Source organism: Palaemon carinicauda, chromosome 4, assembly GCF_036898095.1.
Source record: "Palaemon carinicauda isolate YSFRI2023 chromosome 4, ASM3689809v2, whole genome shotgun sequence".
In the NCBI taxonomy this organism is placed as follows: Eukaryota; Metazoa; Arthropoda; class Malacostraca; order Decapoda; family Palaemonidae; genus Palaemon; species Palaemon carinicauda.
This window is the reverse complement of record NC_090728.1, coordinates 76,943,242-76,956,002: the sequence shown is the minus strand read 5'-3', so window position 1 is coordinate 76,956,002 and position 12,761 is coordinate 76,943,242.

Genomic DNA, 12,761 nt, shown 5'->3' with positions numbered 1-12,761 from the left:
AGAGTGCCAAGGACCCCTCATCTATGGAGTTTGCAGCTAACGCCACAACACCGAAGTGTGTCTCCAGGCACATAAGGATGGAAGAGAGACACGCCCCAAGTGCCCCAATTGCTCCAGACCTCATCACGCCTGGAATAAGCGCTGCCCAGAGAGACTTAGGACGATAGCTGCGATGAAGAGCACTATCCCCCCAAAACAGCCAAAGCCAGCTAAGATGTCACAACCCAAGGACCAGCGACATTCTCGCCAGAGAAGACAGCGCCAGCCTACCACTGTTCCTGTGCCTGCACCTGCCACTCAACTGCAAGCAGTACCTCCTCCTCAACCTGCAACTCCACCTCCTCCTCAACCTACATCCTTGGCTCAACAAATCGAGTCACTCACCTTAGAAGACTACATACCCAACGCCTTCAAAATTCTAACCAGTGTCCTCTCCTTATCCTCGACCCCCACCTTCCTGCAACCTTTGCAATATTCACGATCCAGCCACCGAGCAGGGATAAGCACTTTGCTTAAACCTACTCCTTTTTTCTCTGACTAAAGAAAAAACTTCTCTCCTCTCTCAGTGTTTATGAGAGAGGTACCTAGGTTTGAAAGGTTTAATGAACATAGCAGTAGGGATGTGTATGACTTCTTTAGGGAATATGAAAAGTTTTGTCAGGCTAAGTATGGTGATAGTAAGAGAGTTTGGCCTGGTGAGTTAGGAGAACATTTGTCAGAATATTTGTTGACGATGTATGGGGGATAATGAGTGTAGGGGATGTTGAGTATGAAAGTGTAAAGAAGAGAGTAATTGAGCAGGTAAAACGTATGAAAGGTAATTTTAGGTATAAGCGTAAAAATTATTTTGATGAGGCATGAATGAATGTGGGTGAATGAATATCGATGTATGTATATCGGTTAGAAACTTTAGCTAGAAAGAAGTATGGGGACGAAGGAATAAATGAAAATAAGGAACTAATGAAGAAGATTTTGGGTACAGTACCAGAGAATGTGTTTGCGTTTATTAATTTGAAACGGAAGGAGAAAATGAGGTGGACTAGAGAAAGATTGACTTGGGATGATATTTTAGAGATAGTTGAGGATTACGAGTTGGATAGCTGTATGAAAGAAAGTAAATCTGTGAGTGTAAGAACTGGAATGGAGGAAAGTGTGCCAGAATTTGATAGTTTTAGAGATGCTGTAATGAGAGGGCCAATGAGGGTAGCTGATAGTGTAGTAGATAGAAGTGTTAAGGCTAGTAATGTAAGAATACCCATGCTGAGAAATGAAGTGCTTAGACAGGGAAATCAAGTTTGGAGAGATAGGAGTGCTAGTGTGCAGCAAGGTAGGTTAGGTAGTGGTATCCGTGAAGAGAGGTGTTATAGGTGTGGGACGGTAGGACATAAAAAGAACGAGTGTAGATGGGCATTAGGAGCATATTTTGGGTGTGGAGAGACAGGGCATCGTATTAGCAAGTGTAAGAAAGAGAAAGTGGTTAAGTATTATCAGTGTGGTACGACTGGGCACGTAGCAAGTGGATGAAGGAGTAATCGTACAAATGTGATTTGCGGCAATTGTGGTAAGGATGGTCATTATACGAGGATGTGCCAGGAACAGCATGATAAGTGTACAGAATGTGGGGTGGATGGGCATGTAGCAAGGGTGTGTAGGAAAAAGGGATTAAGTCAACCAGGAAGTTTGGGAAACTAAGTAATCAGAGGATTCAGCTGAGTGAATCCTCGTGTGTGTGGAGAGTGAATGTGATGCATGTTCGTGAGGGTTTATTGCATGAAGATGTGACGGGAGAAAGAGCACATGATTGCCTGAGTGTGAAAATGATTTTTAATGGTGTAGAGTTGGTTGGTTTATTTGACACTGGTTGTGGTGTCAATTTAATGTTTAGGAATGCATATGATAAGGTAAAAGAGGTTTGTGAATTTAATGGATGGAAGGGTGAAGTAAAAGGCATTGGTAATTTGAGTATGCCTGTGCAAAGCAAGTTGCGGAAAAATGTTATGATTGGGGGGCTGATGATGGAGGATAATGATTTTTACGGGGTTGAGGGAGAGAATGAGAAATATGACGTATTGTTTGGGTATAATTTTCTGAAAAAAATGTGGTATGATTGTACATCCAAGTGTGAATATGATAGAAATAAAGGTTAAGGGTAATATTTGTGGGGAATTTTATCTAAAGGAAGACGGCAGTGAGTACGAAGGTGTGGAAGGGAGTGCCGTTGGTAGCAAGGAAAGGTGTAAAGTTATCGGGTAAGAAAGGTGAGGTTATTAGTGTAAAAGTTGCCTGACCGAGCAGTCTAGCGAAAAGGATGAATATGTAGTGGAAGGTATGGAAACAGGTAATTTGGTGAAAACGAGTGCGTATATATATGATGGTGTTATGAATATGTAGGAATCTCAGGTATATGTAAGTTTGTTGCCAAGTGTTAGGAGGAAGAGAGTTCGTAATATACGTGAGGGCGATTGCATGGGATATATGTATACATTGGTCAATGTAGAGGATGAGAGATATGTTAAATTGAGACAGGTAATAACTGGTAAGGTAAAGAACAATGATGATTGGGCTTACGATATGTTGAAAGAAAGAATTAGGTTAGATGAGAGTACAAGTGAGGTTGAAAGGGAACGATTGCTGAAGATGTTATGGGATTAGTGGAGAGTTTTGAGTCTCGGTGACGATGATTGTGGGAGTTTAGACCTGCCAGAATTTAAAATAGTTCTTAGTGAGGATACCCTCATATATCAGCATCCCAGGCATTTTTCTCTGCCTATTGCTAAGGAGATAGAGGAGCAGTATCAGGAATCAGAGTGTATGGGTGTAATGGAAAGGAGTGAGAGTGCCTGGAATAGCCCTATTGTCCCTGTACGGAAGCCTGGATGAAGTTCACGCATGTGTATTAATTATAGGAAGGTGAATGAAGTGACTGTTAAAGAACGTTTTCCCATGAATGAGGTGTCTGATTGTGTTTATAAGATGCATGGAATGAAAGTTTTTACTAAAATAGATTTGGTGCGGGGTTATTATCAGATACCTCTGGCAGAGGGGAGCAGGCTTACTACTGCATTTTCAAGTACAAATTGTCATTTTCAATTTAAAAGGCTGAGTTTTGGTCTTGTAAATGCACCTGCTGCCTTCCAGAGGGTGATGAATTTTATTTTGGCTGGGTTCGATCGGCAGAAGGTGACTATTTTTATAGATATTTTGACTGCGAGTGAGACTGTTGAGGAACATATGCAATTGCTTGAGGCAGTGTTGAGGCAGTTAATTGAAGTTGGTGTAAAAATTAAGCTTGAGAAGTGTACATGGTTGGCCAGGGAGGTGGAATTTCTTGGCCATGTAGTGGGTGAATCGGGCATAAGGAAGAGTGACAAGTTTGTGAATAAGGTGAAAGAATTTCCACATCCCAGGACTGTGCGTAAGTTGCAAGGTTTTCTTGGTTTGGTTGAGTTTGGTCGCAAGTTTGTTCTAGATTGTTCAGGTATAGGGAAGCCTTTGAATGAATGGACGGGTAAGAGGAATTGTACGAAGTTAAAATGAGAGGATCAGATGATAGACACATTTGAAAAGTTCAAAGAGGAGGCCGCGAAAGACATTACTTTGGCATTTCCAGACTATAGCGAGAATGCGAATATGCTAGAGTTGTATACGGATGCGAGTGGGGTTAGTATGGGAGGTTGTTTAGTTCAAATGCAAAGAGTAAATGGAGATGGAGAAGAGCAATTGAGAATAATAGCATATGTTAGTAAAGCATTTGATAAAGCTAAGCGGAAGTATTCGACGATTGACAGGGAATTGGCAGCAATACGATTTTGTGTTCAAGCATTGAAAGTATTTTTGTATGGTATAAAATTTATTGTGTGTACTGACCATCAGTATATGATTAGGAAAGAGTGTGTGAATGCAAGGGTTGCTAGGACAATAGAGGATTTGAATTAATTCGATTTTATGTTAGAATATGCACCGGGAAGTAAAAATGTGATAGCAGATGTGATTTCGAGGATGCATGGGAGGATGGAAGATAAGGAGAGTAATCAGAATTCTGAAAGGTTGCCTGAAGGTTTAGTTGTGGAGCAAAGTTTTGAAGGGGAAGATATATTATATAAGTGTATCCTAAAGGGTTTAAACAAATTAATACAGGAAGGGTTAGATAGAGAAATACCAGGTGGCGTAAATGAGCTTAAAAGAAGGGTGATGAATGAAGTATCGAAAGAAATGGTATATGAGGAGGATAATAGTGTACTTGATGGGGAATTATTGTCAAAGATATTATTGATAGTAAATATGTTGTATGGTGTTACTGTGTATTTGTATTTTGGATGGAATTGACCGATGGAATATAGAGCATATGAGAATGATAGGGAATATATCTTGAGGATTCAATGTAATGAGGAATGTTGCAAATTATTGAGTGAGAAGGATAATGTTGCAAGTGACTTTAATCCAAGATATAGAGATATGGAGGACAGTGAGTATGATGATGAACATACTGGCGAAGTGAGTGATAGAATTGAAAGGAGAGTAAATGTATGCATCCATATTGTAAAAAGAAGAATGATGACATATGTGAATATAAATGAGAATGAATATTGTAGTATAATTGATACGGGTGCTCAAGTGTCATTAGTAAAGGAGTCGGTTATCAAGGAAGTTGAGAGGTACAATTGGGAAGTGAAAAGACAGTGTGCGAGCGTGAGAATTCATGGAATAGGTCAGGGAAGTTTACTTGTTTGGGAAGAAATGAGGTTAAACGAAAAAATAGGGAGTATGAAAGTTGAACATAATTTTATTGTAATGGGAGAGAATGAAATGCCTAGTTGTTTTTTGATAGGAATAGATTTTTTGAGGTTGCACAATGTATCAGTTGATATTGGTGAGGTGGAAGAGGTGGAAGAAGTGCAAGGTGAATGTGTAGAAATAAATAGGTTACATGAATGTATTTTAAATGGTATTAGGGTGGAAGAATAGCCGTATGATTTGGAAGTGTATAAGAATGTTAAAAGATTTAATTTTTGTAAGAATATTGTATATTTTTTACATAGGGGAATGGATGAAGATATATATGTTCCTGTATTTCCATTGAATGCAGCTGTAAGTATATGTTAGTGCATTACAGGTATGGGCATATGGGGAAGAATGAATTGTGGGAATGCATGAGAGATTGGTTGTTTATGCCTGGGTTGAGTCAAATTTGTAGGGATGTAGCGGCTAATTATGAGGATTGTCAGAAGGGGAAGTATCAGAGCATGCATGCAAGTCTGCCTGTTTTGAGGTTACGTATGGAAGAGCCATTTGAGATGTTTGTGATTGATTGTGTTTCGTTTCCTGTGACTGCGAGGAGACACGTGAGAATGATTATTATGGTCGATCATATGAGTAAGTTTACGTATGCAGTACCCATCAAGAATAAAAGTAGCGAGACTGTAGCGAGAATGGTAAGTCAAGTGATGTTGCCGATGTGTGTGAGTAAGCCTGCGAAAATGTTGAGTGACAATGGTCCGAAGTTTGTTGGATGGGAGTTTGTGCAGATGTTAAGAGAATGGGGCATTGAACATGTGTATTCGACTCCGTATATGCCAAGTGCGAATGGTTTGGCTGAAAGGAATGTAAGAACATTGAGAGAAATTTTGCAGATGATGAGGACATGTGATAATGATTGGGATTTATACGTTGGGCGTGCGTTGTGAGCGTATAATGTGACGCTGCACAAGAGCACAGGTATATCTCCGTGTAAGTTTGTACTGAATTTTGAAAAGATCGTAAGACCGAGATAGAGTGTCTGAGAATGATAAAGATGATTAGAGAAAAGCAAATGAGAGGTTTGTAAGCTATAAAGTGGGAGAGAAAGTATTAAAAGAAGTAATTGAAAAGGAGGGAAGAATGAATGTCAATAAGGTACGTGAAAAGTTTGAAGGTCCATATGAGGTGTTAGATGTTAGTTCTAGGGGGTTGAGTTAAGTTTTGGGTAAAGTATGTGTGGATGGTAGTGTGGAAAAGGTTAGGCGCACCACAACCAGTTGTGAAAATGGATGGAAGTACCAAGATATATTCAGGAGAATAGTATGAATAATTGGCTGAAAATGAACAAGTATGAACCCAGTATATGTGAGACATTAGGTTTAGAAGATAAGCAATTGGTGTTAGTCGAGTATGGAAGTGTGTGTGGTTTTTCATTAGATGAGGTAAAAAAACGTATGACGAACGCGAGAATGAAAGATAGGAGAATGATAAGTAGTATGAATTATTTTCTAGTTAAAGTAGAAAATGGTTTCGATGTAATGGATGAATTGTTGACAGAAATTAGTGGGATTTTAGGGCCAGATGAAATTGAGGTAGAGTGTTTTTCTTTATCGTTGTTAGGCGCGATCATGATAGAAACTTTATTATTCATCTTTGATTATAGTACGATAGTTGAGTTAGCTAGGAGTGTTCATAAGTGTTTTTCTTTTTATTGCAGGCTGTAATTCCTCCTTTAGACTCGTTTGGAGTTTTATATTTGGCCTGGAAGGTGTTGCTTGCCAGCCGTGTATACTGTATATGAATAGCTTGATGATGACGACCCGGACTGTACAATAAATGTAGGAATAGACTGCGGATATATAGAATTTTGAGCGTTGATGACCTGGCTGTAAAATACGGATTTTTTCTCTTATGATAATGGCGATGATGATGTTGATGAGGATGATGATGACCACCTCTTAAGTGATTGCACAGTCGAATTGTTTGTACGATATTGTTTGCCAGGAAGTTTTGTTAGTGGGCTACAAAGACTGTTGCCAGTATGTGGACGACGATGGCCATACACAAACGTACATTAAATAATTAAGAGTTTTCTCTTATGTTTTGGTACTAAGTTTTAGTTATTTCTTTGCTGGGTTATAGAATACGATTGGTGTTTTAGTTTTAAGTGATTTATTTTAGTCTTTATGTGTGTTTTTCGGTACTGTGTGTGGACAGTCGGTGTTTGGGTATTGTAAAAGGATATTGTTTTTCTTTTTATTGGTGAGTTCTCTGCACCCACAGGCATCGTTATACCATATTTAAAATATTGTCTGTTGTTATTTTTTTCTGCTATAGTGTTAAATATATGATTAGTGATAAGCGTGATTTGATTTGGATGTGTTTAATTTATAAGAAATATAGCCTCAAGGTTATAATTTGTTTTACTGTTCCCTCTGTTCAGTAGTCCAGTCGAAGTAAAAGTAAGGGGAAAGTTTGTGTTGTGGGACAATTTGTCTGTTTAGAGTGATCAAGGGTGTGGGGGTTGCTTTTGTGTGCATCCTGCCACAATATACAGTATATATATATATATATATATATATATATATATATATATATATATATATATATATATATATATATATATATTTATTTATTTATTTACCTATCTATTTATTCATTCATTATTCTTACAAAGCTGGTTTACTATGAGGGTAAGTATTTTATGCATGTATTTTATTTATGTATTTAAGAGATGTATAGCCAGCTCGTAATGTGGGTCTCCCTCATGTAGGATTAAGTAATGTATGTGGAGAATCTTTTAATAAGGTGTTGAGTGGGAACTTGTTGCTCCAGGAAAGTCTCCCTACGTCAGTTACTTGAAGATCAACAGGGGAGGATAAGGAGCACTAACACTCAGAGCACAACCGCCATACTAATAACTTTACTGACGTAGTTCACTAACCTCACTCTTAAATGCGAAAAAGGGAAGTTGTACTCTGTCCAGAGGTCGGAGAACTCCACACGTGAAATAAAAGTAATTTAATGGCCTACTCTAGCTTTGTCAGGTCTAAGATCATCTACACTCTCTGGCTCTCTTTCGACTCCGTCCCAGGAACCCCAGTGAGATGCTGCATAGGAATTTTACGTCAAGTAATCATTGAGACAAACCAAAAAATGGGAGCAGTGATGTAAAGTATAATAAAAATTAAAGATATGGATCTTTACCTTCGAAGCAGATAGATTCAATAATAAGTTACTTGCTAACTCACTCATGACTTACTTGGGCTTACTCCTTTCAAAATATTGGGTATACACTCCCAAGATTAAATAATCATAATAGACAATCAAATAAATGAGGAAGTAAAAATACGAAAAGGTTTAATTAACCTAATCTTGATTTATTATATAAATTTACATTAAAGTAAATGGAGATCTGAACAACACATAAATGGTATCAAAACAAAATGTGATGTAATAAAAAGCAATTCAAATAAATAAAAAATGGTTGCTTAGACATGTGGTCTTCTGCAATAATTAATAATCAAAATTGGGACGGACACGTGGCCCGGTGACCCCGAGACTACTAGTCTCAAAAGTAAAAATGCTATACAACAAAAATATGCACACAGTCCCACCGCACACAACTCGAAATATGTAATAGCTAGTTAAACCTAGTCAAGTTAAATTAGTCTAAGCTAAAAAATGGGGGAATAAGTGGCCACGTTTTTGTACCAGCACTCCTTGGAATGCCGTCTTTGTCCTCAAATGGCCGTAGACTGGATCATTGCACAGTTTGCACTTTGCACCCTTGACTGGCTTACCCCTAGAATCCTCACTTTTGGCAAATAGGGACTCTCAGGCTCGTGTCCTTCACTATATTCAGCCGCAGGTTCTGGTGTGAGTCTAGTTTTGGGAAGGGGGTGGGGGGTGGGGGGTGGGGGCGGTGAGCCAGAGGTGCACAGATTTACTGACCAAGTTGGTCAGTTCGTCAACCCTGCTTGAGTATGAATGAGGCCCGGCTTGGTTAGGGTCGAGAGGGCTCACCTGGATTCATCTTTCAAGACAGGTGAGGGTCATGATGCACAGGGTAACCCAGTGGAGGTGCCATATCGGGACTTTAGGACAAGGCAATATATTGTTGTAAACAGTGCATAGGAGGCAGGATTTTGCATCAAATACTCAGAGAAATCTTGCTGCTCTAAGGGAGTTTATATATACAATAATCCTACCTATTCTGGCTTGCTAATAATTGATAGTTAAAATGAGAAATAAGCAACAGGATGGTGCGATGGACATACATCTTAAGATTAATAAACCTTAATTGGTCTTCAGGAATAAAAGCTGCATTCAAATCAGCGGTATTAGAATTATATTCAAAATCAGTTTAATATTTATCTCGACCCACGTAGTTTTAGGAAAGAACCTCCTTACGCCCGCTAAGCTTTTGCTGTGCGTATCTACGCAGTGACGTCACGAGCATGGCGTACGCTACTGTCAACAAGTTTAGTTGATTTAAAATAGTTCTCCCGATGTTTTGGTAAAGAAAACTTAATGTAGGAGAGAACGTTTAAGGGGTAGCTACAGTATTTGTAGGGAGCCTAAATACAAAAGGAAGAAGAGTGAAGAAAAACTCTTCCCGGTAAAGGGGGGTTATTTTTAATAATTAACTTTCTATATCACATCGTTTTGTTACAAAGTCTTATGTAACCTTGTAGGTATGCTATTTGACACACTCTGTGGAGAATATTTTTTAATTAAATGTTTGAGTGGGAACTTAGTTAGTCCAGGAAAATCTCCCTACGTCAGTTACTCAAAGATCAACACAGGAGGATAAGGAGCACTTACACTTAGGGCACAAACACCCTGCTAATAACTTTACTAACATAGTTCACTAACCATCAATCTTGAATATAAAAAGAAAAATGTACTGTCCAGAGGCCGGAGAACTCTACACGTGAAAATAAAAGTAATTTAAAGGCCTACTCTAGCTTTGTCAGGTCTAAGGTCATCTACACTCACAGGCTCTGTTTCGATTCCGTCCCAGGGACCCCAGTGAGATGTTGGACAGGAATATTACGTTAAGTAATAATTGAGACAAACCAAAAAATGGGAGCAGAGATGTAAAGTAAAGTTTAAAAGTTTAAAGTTATGGATCTTTAACTTCGAAGCAGATATACAATAATAAGTTGCTCGCTAACACACTTTTTTTCCAGTTACTTACTCCTTTCAAAATATCGGGTATTCTGTCCCGTGATCAACTAATCATAACAGACAATCAAATAAATGAGGGAGTAAAAATCCGACAAGGTTTAATTAACCTAATCTTGATTTATTATACAAATTTACATTAAAATAAATGGACATCTGAACAACACAAAACGTAACAAAAAGAAATACAAATTAATGAAAAATGTGGTTGAATAGACTCGTGGTTTTCAGCAATAATTAATAATTGAAATTGGGTCAGCTACGTGGTCTGTGACCTTGGGACATGATAGTCTAGAAAGTTGAAATGATATCGAAAAAGAAATATACACATAATCCTACCGCACACAGTCCGAAATAAGTAATAGCCAGTTAACCTAATCAAGTTAAAAGTTAATCTAAACTAATAAATGGGGAAAACTAAGTGGCCACGTAATAGTTCCTGTACTCCTTGGAATACCGTTTTCGTCCTCAAATGGCTGTTGACCGGATCATTGCACAGATGGCACTTTGACTGGCTCACCCCAAGAATCCATACTTTGGTAGATATGGTTTAACAGGATCTTGTTCTTCCTTCTCTCCAGTCGGCAGGACTTCTGTGTGAGGCGAGTTTTGGGAAGGAGTGGGGGTGTGCCAGAGGTGCACGGATCCACTGACAGGCAGGTCAGTCGGTCACTACGGCTTCCAAACGAATGGGCTGATGATAGGATCATGCCGCATGCGGGTTCACCTGGCTTCACATTTCAAGACATGTGACGGACGTTGAGCGCAGGGAACCCAATGGAGGTGCCATTTCGGGACTTTAGGACAGGGCAATATATTGTTGTAAGGAGTGCATAGGAGGCATGATTTTGCATAAAATACTTTGGAGAAATCTTGCTACTTAAGGGAGTTTATATATATATAATAATCCTACCTATTTTGGCTTGCTTAAAATTAATGAGTTAATGATCAGTTAGCAATGGACTGGTGCGATGGGCATACATCTTAAAATTAACAGACCTTAATTAGTACCGAGAAATAAAAGCTGCATTAAAGTCAGCTGCATTAAAAATGATATTCAAATCAGTTTAGTGATTTATCTTGACCCACGTAGTTTTAGGAAAGAACCAACATACGCCAGGGTAAGGCCTTTGCTGTGCGCATCTACGCTGTGACGTCACGAGGATGGCGTATGCTAGTGTTAACAAGTTTCGTTGATTTAAAATCGTCTTCCCCATGTTTTGATAAAGAAAACTTAATGTAGGAGAGAACGTTTAAGGGGTAGCTACAGTATTTTTAGGAGAGAGCTAGAAATACAAAAGGAAGAAGAGTGAAGAAAATTCTCCACATCCACAAGGTATGAACACAACCGATTTCGTAATTTTTCCCACGTTCCATGTGGTTAGAAACGACATGAAAATTATAGATTAAGTTTTATCTTTTTTGCAATGTTACAAGAGAAACGGGTGGAGTTAGCTGAGAGGAGTTGCCTCACCAGCAAGGTTAGTAACTCTTCTTCAAATTACTACGTTGGCAACCTTGACGCCGCTAGACCATGCCGCCTCCCCGCTTCCATAGGCCGAACTGGAAGTAAATTTGCGTTGTTTTTAAGAATCAACTTTCTTATTCGCGTAGTTTTGTTACAAAGTCCTGTGTAATCTTGTAGGTGTGCTGTTTGACACACACGAGGTATGAGCACAACCGATTTCGTCATTTTTCCCATATGGTTAGAAAAGACATGAAAATTATAGATTAAGTTTTATCTTTTTTGTATGTTACAAGAGGAAGGTGGGTGGAGTTAGCAGAGAGGAGTTGCCTCACAAGCAAGGTTAGTAAACCTTCTTCAAATTACTATGTTGGCAACCTTCATGCTGCTAGACCATGCGACCCCCTACCCCCGCTTCCAGTAGGCCGAACTGGAAGGTTCTGGAATTAGTTAAGTTAATAAATATAGGACCTAGCAATGCACCGGAAGCAGAAGAGACACAGCATATCCCTTTAAAACAGCCAACATCCGCTAGCCCTCTCTCCTCTCAAGTGTGTATAACGTTTTCCTCTAAAACGTGATTAACCGTTTTGTAACCTTGTGTGAACCAAAATAAGTAAGTGTAAAAGTTACATAAATGTAAATTTCATTATTTTTTTATTCATTAGAGTGTTAAAGTGTTAACCCTTTTCATTAATTGTCAAAATTAAATATTTTTATCAATTATTTTTCTATTAAACTAGTGATTCTGTGTCTTTTTTTTTGTCTTAGTCTCGGGTCTATTTCTGATATAAATTTCAAGTGATTTATCTCTGGCGTTAATTCTTTTGAATTATTGTTATTTATATAGAATATATTTATTTTTGGAAAAGTGTAAGAGGTTAGTTTTTTAATAGTTCATGTGAAGTAATCAACCAGTTTTGTTTTTGTGTAAAGTTTAGAGACCTTTTAGATATTCACTGTTTATATGTATTATTGTCTGGGAGTTGTGTATTTTTCTCAGAGCTTAGTGTATTTCTAGTATGTATTAAACTTATGTTAAATAAAAAAGGTGAGTTTTTGAGTTCGGGTATTTACCTAATTTGCTAGCCGTTATATATATATATATATATATATATATATATATATATATACATATATATATATATATATATATATATATATACACACACACATATATATATATATATATATATATATATATATATACATATATATATATATATATATATATATACATATATATAAATATATATATATATATATATATATATATATATATATATATATATATATATATATATATATATATATATATATATGTATATATATATATATATATATATATATATATATATATATATATATA